General features: G+C 41.2%; 1 pseudogene; it reads right to left on the bottom strand.

Moving 5' to 3' along the window:
• Positions 1-5,782: 5,782 nt before the first annotated feature.
• LOC102427974 lies at positions 5,783-6,527 on the bottom strand (annotated as a pseudogene).
• Between the last annotated feature and the right edge of the window lie 8,301 nt (positions 6,528-14,828).

Raw genomic sequence — 14,828 nt, 5'->3', positions numbered from 1 at the left:
ACCACTCTCTGGTCCAAGGAACGGGCTGAGCTGTTTTTAACCTCATAGAAGATGAGCCAACTTGTTATCAGACTTCAAGATCCTGGAAGAACACATACTGACCACATACCACACAGTCTTTATCCTGGCCCCCTGCCCCTTGCACTCAGCCCTTCTTCCTTATCCCAATGTAACCAGCCGGCTAGTAGGAGATGTTAGAGCAGAATTTTCAGGATGACCTCCATAGGTATCTCTCCGTACTGCCGGCATTATTGGAATAAACACTCATTCATGATTCATCCCTGTCTCTGCTTCATTTGGCTCAAGTGGTGACAGGCAGCCTCAGACCCATTTTGTGGCCGGTATCACTTACAGCCATGGCTGTGATGGGTACATTGCCCAACGCCAGCCCCTCCGCTACCCTGATGAGCAGCAGAGTCTGCACATGACCCATCCTCACCTGCTGGCTGGCAGGATTCTCCATCGTTGTGTCTGTCAGCTTCCATTCTGTGGCACCCACATCAAGCACTTCCTCTGTGAGTATCCGCCCCTAATGGAGGTGGTCTGCAGTGGGCCGAAGGTGCTGGAGATTGTGGCCTTGGTGGCAGCGCTCAGCACTTTGGTGCCTATCACCCTGTCCTATATCCAGATTCCTCCCACACCCCTAGTCCCAAAGCTACTTCCATATGTTAGGTGTTTGTTATGGTGGCACCCCACTTCCAGGTACCAGAATCTGTATTAGTTACCTTTTGCTACTTAACAAATTATGCCCCAAACCTAGTGACTTAAATCAACAAACAATTATTATCGCAGTAGTTGTTTGCAAATAGTACCCATTCAGTCGGTTTCTTTTGCTGTGCATTTTAGTTTGATATAGTTTCATTCATTTATTTTTGCTTTTGCTTCCCTTACCTTTGAGGTCACGTTTATAAAATCCTCTCTAAGACAGAGGTCCATACATTTGGTACCTATGTTTCGTGGACAAAAAAGTGTTTTATATACAAACCTGACAAGTTCAGGCTCTACAAACTCAGAGACCAAAAGTAACCACCTAAAAATTCCTAACTAAACGCAGATCATGAAGGGTAGTCCCATCCTAGGCCTGTAGCTTCCTTGACAAAGGTCAGTCTTTACCTGAATTGAGCCTGTCTGTTGTCTTTTGGCATCTGAGATAACATACCTTTGGAATGTCAAAGTCTTTACCAGACCCCTCAGGACACACCCACTGCAGCAGAGCATGAGACCACAGAATCTTCATTGTTATATTGTTCCCCTAATGCCATCTCTATGTGCCGGAATTGTTAACTATCCTATACCCACCAATATTTTTTTAAAGTATGTGTCTCTCCATTTTACTCTTTATCTAATTTCAGTGATTCCCCTGCTTTGCTTCCTCCTGCCTCCTTAACCTACCACCAAAGAATTTCATGTAACCTTCCTTACCTCTCTTCCTTTGAGTCTAATACAGGGTACCCCCAAAAACATGTATGCACATTTTGATAACTCACATAATTTTCACTCCTTTTCAGGTTTAACTGATTTGAAATAATGGATGAAGCCAGACTAAGCTTTGCACAAAGAAAATTTATACACTAGACTTTTTTATGGAGATACATAAAAGATTAAGTTATGGTACAAAAACTGCAACAGTTGACGAATTGAGGGCGCAAAAATACCAAACGAAATGATTCCATTGCTTTGAGTTATCAGCAGTGCCTGGACCAGAAGGGTCACCAGTTTGAAAACAGGTGTTGATAAAAAAAAAATTATTCATTTTATTCATTTCTGTGGATTCTTTTACATTTTGAAAATGAACTGTATGTTAATAAACACTGACTTCATAATCATTCAAATTGTGTACACATTTTGGGGGGATTTTCTGTTTGGGAGGTCTATCCATAGCTGCCATTGGGGTACTTAGGCCCCCTACTATAATTGCGCTTTTGTCAGTTTCTCCCTTTAGTTCTGTTAGTAGTTGTTTAGGGGGCGTGCAGGAGACAGCCAATCAATGATTCTCTCTCATCATTGATGTTTCTCTCTCCCTCTCCCTTCCCCTCTGAAATCAATAAGAATGCTTTTTTTAAATAAAAATTAAAAAAATATTTTAATATGTTTTATATAGTTTGGTGCTCCCTGATTGGGTATATATATACTGATAACTGTTATGTCTTCTTGATGTATTGTCATCTTTATAATTAAAATATATCCATCTTTGTTTCTTGTTACCTTTTTTATCTTGAAATCTATTTTGTAGATATAAGTACGGGTACACTCACTTTTCTCTGGATGCCATTTGCGTGGAGTATCATTTTTCCACCCTTTCATATTGAGTCTATATTTGTTCTTGCAGCTGAGATGTGTCTCCTAAAGGCGGTATATGGTTGAGTTTTGTTTTTTGATCCAATCTGCTACTCTCTGCCTTTTTATTAATGAGTTCAGTCTATTTACACGTAGGGTGACTATTGATGTATGAAGATTTCCTATACCATTTTATCTTTTACTTTCTGATACCTCTGTGTCTCCATTGTTTCTTTACCCTTGTGTTTCTGTCTGCTATTTTACTTTGGTGGTATTGATATTTGTCTTTTGTCTCCTTTCTTTGTATGTTATATGTCTCAGTTCTAGATTTTTATGTGTGGTTACCATTAGGTTTATGCAAAAGTAAGTTTCCTATATACAGTAGCCCTTTTTCCTCTGACTGCATCTTATCCCCATTCCCCTGTGCAAATTCAGACCTTAACCCCTCCCCTTTTATGTTTTCATTGTCTCAAATTATCCCTTTTTATGCTGTGAGTTTATTTCCTAATTGCAGAAGCTATTGTCTTCTTCCTGTCTCTTTTAAATGTTTTTATTTCCTTTAACCTTTATGTGATATTAAGTGTATAGTACCCTATTTTGAAAAAAGGGTTGCAATAACCTGCTTCTGTCTGCCTGTTGGTGATCTTACACATAGCTTTATGACCTTTTGCTTTTTGTTTAAGGTAGAATAACCCCCTTCACTATTTCCTGTAATGTATGTATTGCAATGGTAAATTCCCTCAGCTTCTGTGTGTCTGGAAAAGTCTTTATTTCTCCTTAATGTCTAAAGGATAACTTTACTGGATATATTATTCTTGGCTGGTAATTTATCTTTTTCAATAGTTTCAATAGTGGAATATTTGCTTCCACTTTCTCCCAGCTTGTAGAGTTTCTGCTGAAAAATCCAATAATAATCTAATGGGATTTTCTTTGTAAGTCACCGTCTTCTTTTCCCTAGATTCCTTAAGAATTCTTTATCATTAATTTTTTAAAACAAATACATATCTTTTTTTAATATAAATGGAAAGTAAATATTCACTGATGCCAGAAATAATCTATCTTCAACTCTGGGCTCTTTTCAAAAGATACAAGATCATTGTTTCAAAAGATACAAGATGCACAGATAAATCACATTCACTCCTTACAAATGTTAAATAGCACACAATTTAAATTCATAATGAACAATGATAATGTTTCAGTAGCTTGAAATGTCAGTTGTCCATTCCATAATTGTTTATGAGTAAAAAAAGAAAGAGCTAATCATGTACCTTAATATTATCATTTATGTATTACTCCAAAGTACAAACCACTCAAAAGATAGAGTCCCATGCTTATATGTATTATAAAAATACTGAGACATGTATCAGTCATAACTCATATAATGAAAACTATATTTTGGAATATGTTTCACAAAGACAAGTCCAACATTTCTCTTTGGTTCATAAAATACAAGAGGTAGATTCAAAGACAGTAAATGCCTATTATGTCACTAAATTTTCACTAAAATGTTGGTAATTTATAACAGCAATTACTAGAAATCAAACAAGTTTAGAAACTAAATTTTAAAAAATGATAAGAATAACTTCAACTAATAAGTGTTATTCTAAGTCCTAATCACATAAATCAGAAAAGATAGTTGATTACAAAAAAATAGCTCTAATAAAATAAAAACAAGTTTTCTATATCATAACATGTTCTAAAACTTGGGGCAAGAGAGCTTATGAATGTGTATGTTCATAAATTGGGCCTTTTGTTTAAATATAAGTACCTAATATGGAAAATTAATATTTGCTACTACTAATATGTACTATTCTCTTAGGTTTGTGCTGCCCAAAGTGGAGAATTGCAGGTTCAAAGAAATTCAACAAGGAGGGAGGACAGGGAACATCATTCACCCATGATCAACCCACTTCGAGTAATTAAAACATTTCAGATGACAAAGAATGGTCCCCAGAAACCTTCCTAGTTAAATCTGATTCAAGTAGGAAACAAAGGATGAAAAAAAAGAGAGACGCTCCTCAAAAACTGATCTCCATAAAAATGTTTTGTTTCCTGGTACTTTTCAAAGCAAAGACAGAATATAAACAGAACCCTTCAAATAAGTTGCCTTGTGTTGATAACGTAACAGGAATATGCTGACAGTCTGTGTGTCCTCTTAGGAACCAAATTACAGTGCAAGGAAAAGAAAAAAAAAGGCCCACAGAAATAAGTATTATTTCATCACTCCTCCTTATACAAAAATGATATCAATAGACTAGGGTATTCGCATGCCTTGAAATCCAGCCACTTATGTTTATTCTTATTCAGCTTAAAGGAAGGTAAGAATAGAAACCCTATATTTATTTGGCTGCCAGAAGGTATATCTTTCATGCAATGACTTTCTATTAACAGCTCTACAAGGAAATGTTAAGAAGTCTACAAAGGCATTCAAAATATATAAAACAGTTTAAGTGTTGAGGTTTTCCAATCATCTTGCATTTAAGAAAAAGACAAGTAAAGAAGCTGTCAAAAAAAAAAATAAAGAAGCTGTCATAAACTTGAACCATCCAAAAATAAAGATGGATGATTTATGATTCCACCACACAAAACAGATTTAGTTCAAGCAGGTTCATGTTTCAGATTGAGGACTCAGGGCAGAGATTTGTAGAAAGGAGTAAGAAGAAGAGATAAAATTCAATTTTCTGGCTTTTTCAAAATTGTATAAGCTTATCAAAACTATGATTTTTTTAAACATTCCTGTATATAGAAAATTGAGCCTAAATGTTTAAATGATCATTGATAAGCTCTTCCTTTTTGTGAAAAAATACTTCTTTTGCCATCAACTTGCAATTCTAGAAGAAAAAGTCCTTCTAGAGATTACTGAGAATCTACACTAATAAAAGAGAAAGATGCAAATTGACCATACCTTCGTGACACCCACCAGCCAGTCAGGAGTGAGTATGCAAATTAATCCAACAAAAAATGGCAAGTTAATTTGCATGCGCAGGCGCCGAGAGGCCGGCATTTCACACCGCCCCAACCGCTCTGGGCCTCTGGGCAGCATGGGGAGGTGGAAAGGCGGCTCTGGGCCTGAACGAAGGCAGAAAGGCGGCTCCAGCCGGAGCGAAGGCGGTGCTGGCAGCCACAGGAAGGAAGGCCCATTCTTGCATGAATCTTCATGCATTGGGCCTCTAGTTTCAGTATAATTGCGCTAAAGCAAACAAAAAGTTCAACATATCATTTCTGGGTGACTCCTAAAGTTTGTTTCATATTTTCATAAACCACATAGCTGACGCCTATAGCCGGAAGCTCCTTCATGAATTTTGGGTGATGCCTCAGTAAAGTCCCGGTATCCCATCTTTGGAAATGATTCATGGAAAGAAGCCAACCATGCGCAGCTGTGGGCTTCCTTCGGTCATGGCTTGAGCCTGCGTGTGTGTTCTCACCAAAGCCAATGGGTAGCTGGCCAGCTGCCCACAGGTGCTGGACAAGGTGCCACACCCCAGCAACACTGCCACTCCGGGGTTCACCGTGTCTTTGGCAAAATATATATGTTCATTTTGTCAGATTTTGAACCATGGACCTGCATCATGACTTTGATACTGTCCAAGGGCACAGTGCTTGTGCGGGAGATGGCACCCGCAATGCCTTCTGCCAGAAGCTGCCTCCACCACTGTCCCGACTTTTTTTCATCTTCCATGAATTCATCCGGGATAGTTCAACTGTCTCCTATGTCAGTACCAGTGGAATGTTTCCAGAAACGGATAATTCCCTTGATATCTGTAACAGGATTAAGTAAGAAGTAGTCCCTCCTTTCCTCCCAGCCCACTGTCATCGTTCCATCACTATCAATGCTTTGAAGAATCGACTCTGCTTGTTTTTCAGAAATAGTTATCCCTAATATCTGGAGAGACTGGACAATTTCAGAAGCCTCAATTTTTCCATCATTATTTTGGCCCAAGCTCTTAAATGCCAATTTCATTTTTTTTCTCATGGTCTGTAAGGTTCTTCATAAATTCTTCAAAATCCAGCTTCCCATCTCTGTCGATATCACTAGTAGTAAAAATTCTCTCCTCGGCGTCCTGGCCCAGGTGGATGCCCAGGTTCCAGAGCCTCTCTTGCAGCTCGCAGATGTTCACCATGCCATCCCCGTTGCAGTCCAGCTGCTGGGACAGGGTCTTGTAAGGCTGCAGTGGCCCAGCGTCTTGGCAGGCGGCCACGGCCAGCACAGCATGGTCCCAGGGGCGCGGGGCAATGCGGCCCTTTATCATTAACTTTTGCAGTTTTAATATAATGTGCCTTAGAGAAGGTCTTTTGGATTGAGTTAATTAGTTGTTCTCTTTGCTTCTTGGATTTGAGGATCCAGATTTTTCCATAGGTTTGTAAAATTCTCGTCAATTTTGTTTGTTTGAATTGGTTCTCTGTTCACTTCTCACTCTCTTCTTCTGGTATAACTATTATTCTTATACTAGAGGCCCGGTGCACAAAATTCATGCACGGGGAGAGGGAGTCCCCTCAGCCCAGCCTGCACCCTCTCCAATCCGGGACGCCTCGGGGGATATCTGACTGCCAATTTAAGCCCAATCCCGGAGATCAGGCCTAATCTGGAGCTGAAGAACTCAATAAAAGAGATGAAGAACTAGCTAACGAGCTTAGGAAATAGAACTGATCAGATGGAGGAAAGATGGATAATTTCTCTCACAATCTGAGACCACTGGCTCCTAACTGCTCACCTGCCTGCCTGCCTGATTGCCCCGAACTGCCCCCTCTCTCCCGCTGGCCTGGTCACCCCTTACTGCCCCTCCCTGCCAGCCTGGTGGCCCCCAACTGCCCCCCCGTCAGACTGGTCACCCCATGCAGTCTGCTGTTCAGTCATTTGGTCGTCCCTCACTAACCCCCCTGCTGGCCTGGTCGCCCCAGGCAGCCTGCTGGTCATTACTGTTACTGTGACGGCATCCTGGACAATTTTCATATTCCTCTATTATTAGTATAGCTTGCTCTTTCTGATGGAGTCAGATAGTTTTTCTCTCTCTTTTTTTTTTACTCTCAAATCTCTGCATTCTTCCATCTTTATCATTTCTAGATTTCTATCTTCACTATCACTAGTTCTTTCCTCCATCAGCTCTATTTCCTAAGCTCGTTAACTAGTTCTTCAACTCTTTTATTGATTTCTTCGGCTCCAGATTTTCTATTTAGTCCTTTTTAAATATGGAATCTCTTTAATAAAGTACTCTTTTTCTTTGTTCATTTTATTTCTGAGTTCATTAAGCTGCCTATCTGAGTTTTCTTATATTTCATTGCATTTTTTCAGAACTGCAATCTTGAATTTTCTGTCATTTAAATCATGCATTTCCATATCTTTAAGTTTATTTTCTGGAGATTTTTCATTTTCTTTCTGAGCTGCCTTGTTACCTTGGTTATTCATGGTATCTGATAGATTATTTCTCTGCCTAGGCATTTATGAGAATGAAATCTGCTTTTTTGTTGTTGACATATGTACCCCTATGTTCATAGCAGCATTATTTACCATAGCAAAGCCCAAGTATCCATCATTAGATGAGTGGATGAAATCTGCTTTTTTAAAGAGTGTTTATCACTTCTCTGTTTAGCAGGTTGATAAGAAATATTTCTTTTATTTTCCAGTAGGTGGCAGTGAAGCACAAGTTTTTAGTTTCTCTTCACTTCTCTGGTATCTCGAATCTCTGAGGGGTGGTGGAAATGCCCTGTGTTCCCTGGGGAGGTGGGCATCTCCTCTGTGACCAGGTCACCTTGGTCTCAGGGCACCACCCTGTGGGGGGATATGGTGGGCACTGGGGTTCAGAGCCTGTGAAATCCCAGAGTTGCCCCCTAGATGCTGTCAGCAGTACAGCCTGAGGTATCCCAGGTGCCCCCACTGAGCTTTGCCATGATGGCTGGGGGAGGGGGGTGGGCTGGGAGAGGCTGGCTCATGCGTTTGTGGCTTTGTTCTCCTCCTAGTAATGGTAACTGCCAGATCCCAGCTGCCTCGCCTCTGTGTCTCCACCCCTGTCACTGGGATTCGCCACAGCGTGCGCCTGCCACTCAGAGAGGAATTCTTCTGCCTCTCCAGTTCTCGGGGCTGTGGAGAGTGTGCTCTGTAACTCGACACCTAACTGCTACAGCCTCTTCTGGGGCCTGCTTCTAGCTCTGGGAATGCACGGGATGGGGCCAGGCTCTGTAGCTTTGTCTGCCTGGCAATGGTGGCTGCTAGACCACAGCGGCCACACCTCTGTGTTCCGCTTCTGCCCTGGTCACTGGGTTCAGCCACAGTATGTGTTGACCACCCAGGCAGCAATGGCTATGCTACACTCAGGCAGCAATGGCTATGCTACCTCTCTGCTCCTGGGGGCTTCAGAGTGTGCACGCTGCAGCCTGATTTGTCCCCTGCTCCCACCCACAGTGAGCTCCAGATTGCATCCATGGCCCTGTCTCTGCTCTCCCCTCTTACTGCTTCCCTTATTCGCTCCTACTCACCCACCTTCAGATGTCTCAACGCGCAGATCTCTCAGACATGCTTGTGTGTTGAGCAGGGAATCCTTTGTTGAATTATCGCTGTCCGACTTATAACTTCAAGGGGAGAACCCAGAAGGACCTCTCACACTACCATTCTGCTGATGTCACAGAGAGATTATTTTTTAGGATAATAAGACACAGAGATTTATCAAGAGTTTCTTCTCCCTACTATGGCCAAGAAACCAAGAATCTCAATGGATGACAACAATTCGAAATCTGGAACTGACTCACTGAGAGATACATGCGATGCTTAAAAAGGTAGGGAAACATGACCCATGTGGTTGTGTAACCAGACAATAATCAGTGGGTCCGGGCTGCCTGTCACTACTTGAGCCAATTCAGCAGAGACAGGGTTGAATCATATATGAGTGTTTATTCCAGTACTGCTGGCAGAGTGGGAGAGCAGCAGGTCATCCACAAAAATCTGCTCTGCCCCACACCATAAGCCAGCTGCTTATTTTGGGTAGAAGGACAAAGATTACGTGGGGAAGTAGGCAAAAGGGATAAGAATAGGTACACAAAATGGGCAGATTACAGGTAATGCAGGCTAGGGGTTTGCAAAGGCCTGTCGGTATGCAAAGGGCTGGGGTCTTCAAAGGGCTGGTGCCTCTGGTTTCTGCAACAAGGTTGTTCATCTTTCCATGATAATTGGCAGCTACCCAGGATGGGCCACATTTCCGGGTGAGCTCCCAGGTCCTGAGTGCAGCTGCCTGCTCGGTTAGAATGTGCTTCTTTAATCAGAACAAAACAATCATGGTTAACAGAGAGAGAGAGGGTGCACAGACCTTTCATGGGGGACTAGGTAGGGACCCAGGGTTTCAGGGCTCACTCTTAGTCGGTGAATTTAAAGCATATGAGAAAGAATTTGAAGTGCGGAAGAGAAAAGAACCTAGTAGCCCAAATGATCAGTTATAAAATCAACCAAGATCTCTAAATAAAGGGGCTTCGGTTGGGGGATTTGGCCTGGCTCTACCTAGTGGCTGACATGGGTTTATTGGAGAAGGCTGTCTCTGAAGTGGATGCTTCTTTGAAATGGGAACATTAAGTCTGGCACTTGCATTACAAAGAACAAAAAAAAAACTGTCACAGCTAACACTTCCTGCTTGCTTAGGACAATGTGAGGCTAGCAAACATAATGCAACCTATCTGTTCATGTTGACCAACTTAATAAATAAAAATTTTTTAAAAGAGAGGGCAAGAAGAACCCTAGCTGAACTCTAGGAAAGGAAGTTTAGCTTGCCACTTGTGTCCAATCTGAAAGCATCATGATAAAACAGCAAGAGATATAAAGAGCCCTGGTGGATTTTGCTCAGTGAGTAGAGCATCAGCCCAAGGATCCAAAGGGTCAAGGTTTTGATTCCAGGTCAAGGGCACATTCCTCCATTGCAGGTTTGCTCAGCGCCGGTCAGATAACCAGTCAATGTGTCTCTCACATCAATGTTTCTCTCTCTCTCTCTCTCCCCTCCTCCTCTTTCCCTTTCACTCTCTCTGAAAATCAATGGGGGAAAATATCCTTTGGTGAGGATTTAAAAAGAGAGAGAGAGAGAGAGAGAGAGAGAGAGAGAGAGAGATAAAAATGTTCTGAGGCTTAGTATCGTGGAAATTTATCTTATAGAAGTAATTGAACAAAAGCAAAATCATAAAGCTGTTGGTTGCAGAAGTACTTAAAAAAGCAAAAAGCATGGAAACAAATGTCCAGCAGTACACAACTGGTTTAGTAACTTATAGTCAACAATCTAACACTTACCATATGTGTTAAGAAGGAAAAACTGAAAGTATGTGAAATGAGTCAGCATTACCCAACCTAGAAGTTAATATGTAAAAATTAATTATAGTCATATTAGGGTGGCAGAACTATGCAATATTTTTTCAGAAATGTTATCAATATGATTGTTACATCTTTTAATTGATAATATTAAATGAAGACATGAAAACTATAAAGTAAGTTTGATAGGTTACTTGAGTGATAAGTGGACAATAATTGATGACAGGCAAAAGTAAAAGCCTTTCTGCATCTCCATCAGATGCTCACTTCTTAAAAATCCTATATAATAAAAGCTTAATATGCTAAGTGTCCATTTGTCCAGTCTGCCATTCAACCAATCAAAGTGTAATATGCTAATGATATGCTAAGGCCACTCAACCATTTGCTATGACGTGCGCTGACCACCAGAGGGAAGACGCTCCGACTGGTAGGTTAGTTTGCTGCTGGGGTCCAGCCGATCAGGACTGAGTGAGATGGGCCGGACATGCCCTGGAGCCCTCCTGTGGTCCCTCCCCGGCTGGCCAACCTCCCATGCCCCTCCTGGCCCCGATCGTGCACCAGTGGGGTCCCTTGGCCTGGCCTGCACCCTCTCACAATCGGGCTGAGGGACCCCCACACACACACCTCCAGTGCACGAATTTCATGCACCGGGCCTCTAGTAGCTTTATAACAACTTCTAGACCAATGTTTGAACAAACAACTAGGCACTATAATTTAGTGAAATTGGCACATAAAATTAACCACCACAGTTTTCTTCTTATACGAAAGAGCCTCAGGAAGAGGTGGACTCTATCCTTTCTCAGAATTATGACTGCCTGAGGACACTAATGAACCACCAAGTCAACAAACTTTGAAGACCACCTGCCTGTGGACTTCCTTTTATGTAATGAAATGTATTTATTTATTGTCTAAACCAATTTGAATCAGGTTTTTCTTACTTGTTGCTGAAAGGACTCTAACATATACATGAGTCAAATAAACTTAAGTTCTAGTTACTGCTTCATAATCTTCAGCACGTGACTTAACCTCTCTAAACTTCAGTCTTTTCATTTGTAACATGGGAATAACAAGTGTCTCACACTTATATTCTCAATAATAATAATAATAATAATAATAATAATAAATGTATTAGAATGTACAACACCAGTGTAAACTATGGACTCTGGGTGATAGTGACGTGTCAATGTAGGTTCATCAATCGTAACAAATGTCCCACTCCAGTAGGGGATGTTGATAGTGGGGGAGGTTGTGCATGTGTGGGCACAGAGAGCATATAAGAAACCTCTGTACCTTCTGCTCAATTTTGCTGTGAACCTAAAATTGCTCTGAAATTTTGTCTATTTAAAAAAATAATAATAAAGGCCTAGTGTAAAAAAAAACTTTGAAGACATACCAGACTGTCCAAGGTAGGCTGAGGTCCTTCTACAAATAATGCTGTTGTGTGTGTGTTACTGTAAATGTTTTTGTAAGATAAATTCATAAAAACAAAAAATTAAAAGACACACCAAAAGCAAGGGGGGGAAACATTGTCAAGAAATAGAACCATCAACTGAACCAAAGATGATCCAAAAGTTGGAACTTTAAAATACTGTAATTAATATGTGCTTGTACCTAGTTTAAAATGTGGACAACGGGCATGAAAAAATGGAGAACTTCATCAAAGAGAGAAACAATAAGAATTTGTTCAAGAGAAATGCTAAGAATAAAGGACACAATATCAGAGATGAAGCATTTTCTCAATGGGCTCATCAGTAGACTTGACACAGCAGAGGAAAATATCAGTGAACTTGAAGAAAGGTCAATGGAAATTATCCAAATTGAAACAGGAAGGCGAGGAGGGTGAATATATAGAACAGAGCATCAAAGTGCTGTGGGTCAATATTAAATAGTCTATCTTAGGTATAAATGGAGTCCCAGTCAAAGGTCAAAAGAGCAATAACAAGCCCTGACCAGTGTTGCTCAAAGGTTAGAGCATCGACCCATAAACCAAAGGGTCCCGGGTTCTACTCTGGGTCAAGAGCACATACTAGGGTTACAGGTTCAATCCCCAGCCCTGTTCAGGGCACCTGGGGGAGGCAACTAATCATGTGTCTTTCTCACATCGATGTTTCTCTCTTTCTCTCTCTTCCCCCTTCCCTCCCTCCTTCCCTTCCACTCTCTCTTTCTCTGAAAAGCAATGGGACAAAATATCCTTGAGTGAGTATTAACAAAAAATAAAATAAAGTCCCAAGAGTTAGAAATAGAAGCAATGGGTGAGATTGATAAGGAGAAAAATCATAATCAGAGGAAATCAAAACCACAATGCTCTACCTCAAGAAATTTAAATGTAAAAAATATTCAAATATTCAAGATTATATGATTCATCTAAGACTATATAACCTCAAAATTCCCTTTCAGCTTTCATAGGTAATTACTTCTAATCAAAAGAAATAAAGATGGGTCTCATAGCAAACATGGAATTTGAGTTGAATCTTGAAGAGTAAGTAGGATTTTAATAACGTGAATGAGACTGTTCCACAGGAACAATATGTGCAAGTGCATGAAAAGATGAAAGAACAAGTTGTGTGCTGAAGTTTAGAAAACAGCTGAGTGTTGCTGATCACAAGGGTCTGAGAAGTACAAATAGTAGAGAAGAGAATAACAAAATGGCCAATAGCTGCCCCTCGTCCCCAGAGGGTTGTTGCAAGGATCTAATGATCTGTGCAAAGGGGCTACTGCAGAATTCCAAACCACCACACTAAAAGGCAGTATTCTCATTAGTAGTATTGCCGCTGAGATATACAACTTTATCCATCAGAAAACACCTAGGTCATGAGAGCAGCTCAGGCTGTATGGTCACCTGGTGTCCCATGGTCAGATGTTCATCTTCGACCAGGGACCAAATAACAAACAAGGAGTCATTTCTCAAAAGTACAACTGTTATTTGCTGAAAAGGGCATGGATTTTCTCTAAATCCTTTGAGGCCTCTACTATAATTCTCCTGGGATGTAACACCTTTAGATCCCCTTTGACATAAAAGCAAGGCAGAGCTGCATTGCAGCCTGGATCAGCTAGAAGCCCTATTTTGCTTTAGGACCCTAGTTTTCAGTGCGTAGCTGGAAACCTAAAATCCTGAACCTGTCCGTGTCTTTCTTTGAGCTGTCTACAGCAGTTATAAAAAGCGGCCCAAACCCACTGTCATCTGCTTCCTGTGTCCAGAATACTATGCTATGAAGCCATAATTCAGTGGCACTTCAGGGGATAATAAATAACTGTTTATATAACTGTTTCGTAACTGAACGCCAAGACTACCAGACCAGTTTTTCCATCCTCTGATGGAACCTGGCTCCTCACTGTCCTTAAACCCAGTGAAATCTAATGATCAGTCCTATATTCCCATCCTTGCAGCCGTCTCTGATACTAAATTCTGTATCAGTGTATCTATCAGGATTCAAACAGAAATGTTTAATTCAGAAAATTAGGTACTTACAATACAATGTTAATAGAAGGACTGGAAGAGAAGATTCTCAGCTAAGCTTCCGAGAAAAGTTTTAGAACAACACTGTAGATCAGACCTGCCAAGGAATCTGCTACCACTGCCAAGATCACAAGGTTGGGCATTAGGAAGTCAGTGCCCGGCTTCTGGCTCCACAACCACATCACCTGCACCTCTATTCACGCCAGCCAAAATGGATGCTCCGGGCCCTGACTCTTGACACCCACAGTGCTTGAGATGCCTGCTACCACTGACACACACACACACACACACACACACACACACAGATAGAACATCAGCCTGTGGACTGAAGGGTCCTGGGTTCGATTCCGGTCAAGGGCACATGCCCAGGTTGCAGGCTCAATCCCAAGAGCGGGGCGTGCAGGAGGCAGCCAACCAATGATTCTCTCTCATCATTGATGTTTCCATCTCTTCCTCTTTGAAATCAATAAAAATATTTTTTAAATTTTTTTAAATAGAAAAAAAAATCAGCACAGCCTCTGCTTCATTTCTTCTGCCTTCCATATCTCACACAGAGACTTCAGCTTGGTGGAAACTAGGTCACAAGTAGAACCTGAGCTATAAATAAGTTTTGGGAATAAGTACAGTCTTTAGCTTTCTAACCTCCAGACCCCAGGGGACAGGAAGTCTTGGACTGGAGCTGAATGAGCAATCTGTAATGCCCGTCAACGCGCCTCAGCTAAGCTTCTTCCCAGCTCCTCCTCTAAGTCTGAAGCTATGAACCCAGCAAAGTCCTCGCCTGCATGAAGCGTACTTTCTAGTAGGGGAGACATGCACTAA

This window comes from Myotis lucifugus, unplaced genomic scaffold, assembly GCF_000147115.1.
Source record: "Myotis lucifugus unplaced genomic scaffold, Myoluc2.0 scaffold_119, whole genome shotgun sequence".
Classification (NCBI taxonomy): domain Eukaryota; kingdom Metazoa; phylum Chordata; class Mammalia; order Chiroptera; family Vespertilionidae; genus Myotis; species Myotis lucifugus.
This window is presented reverse-complemented; position numbering and strand designations above follow the sequence as displayed.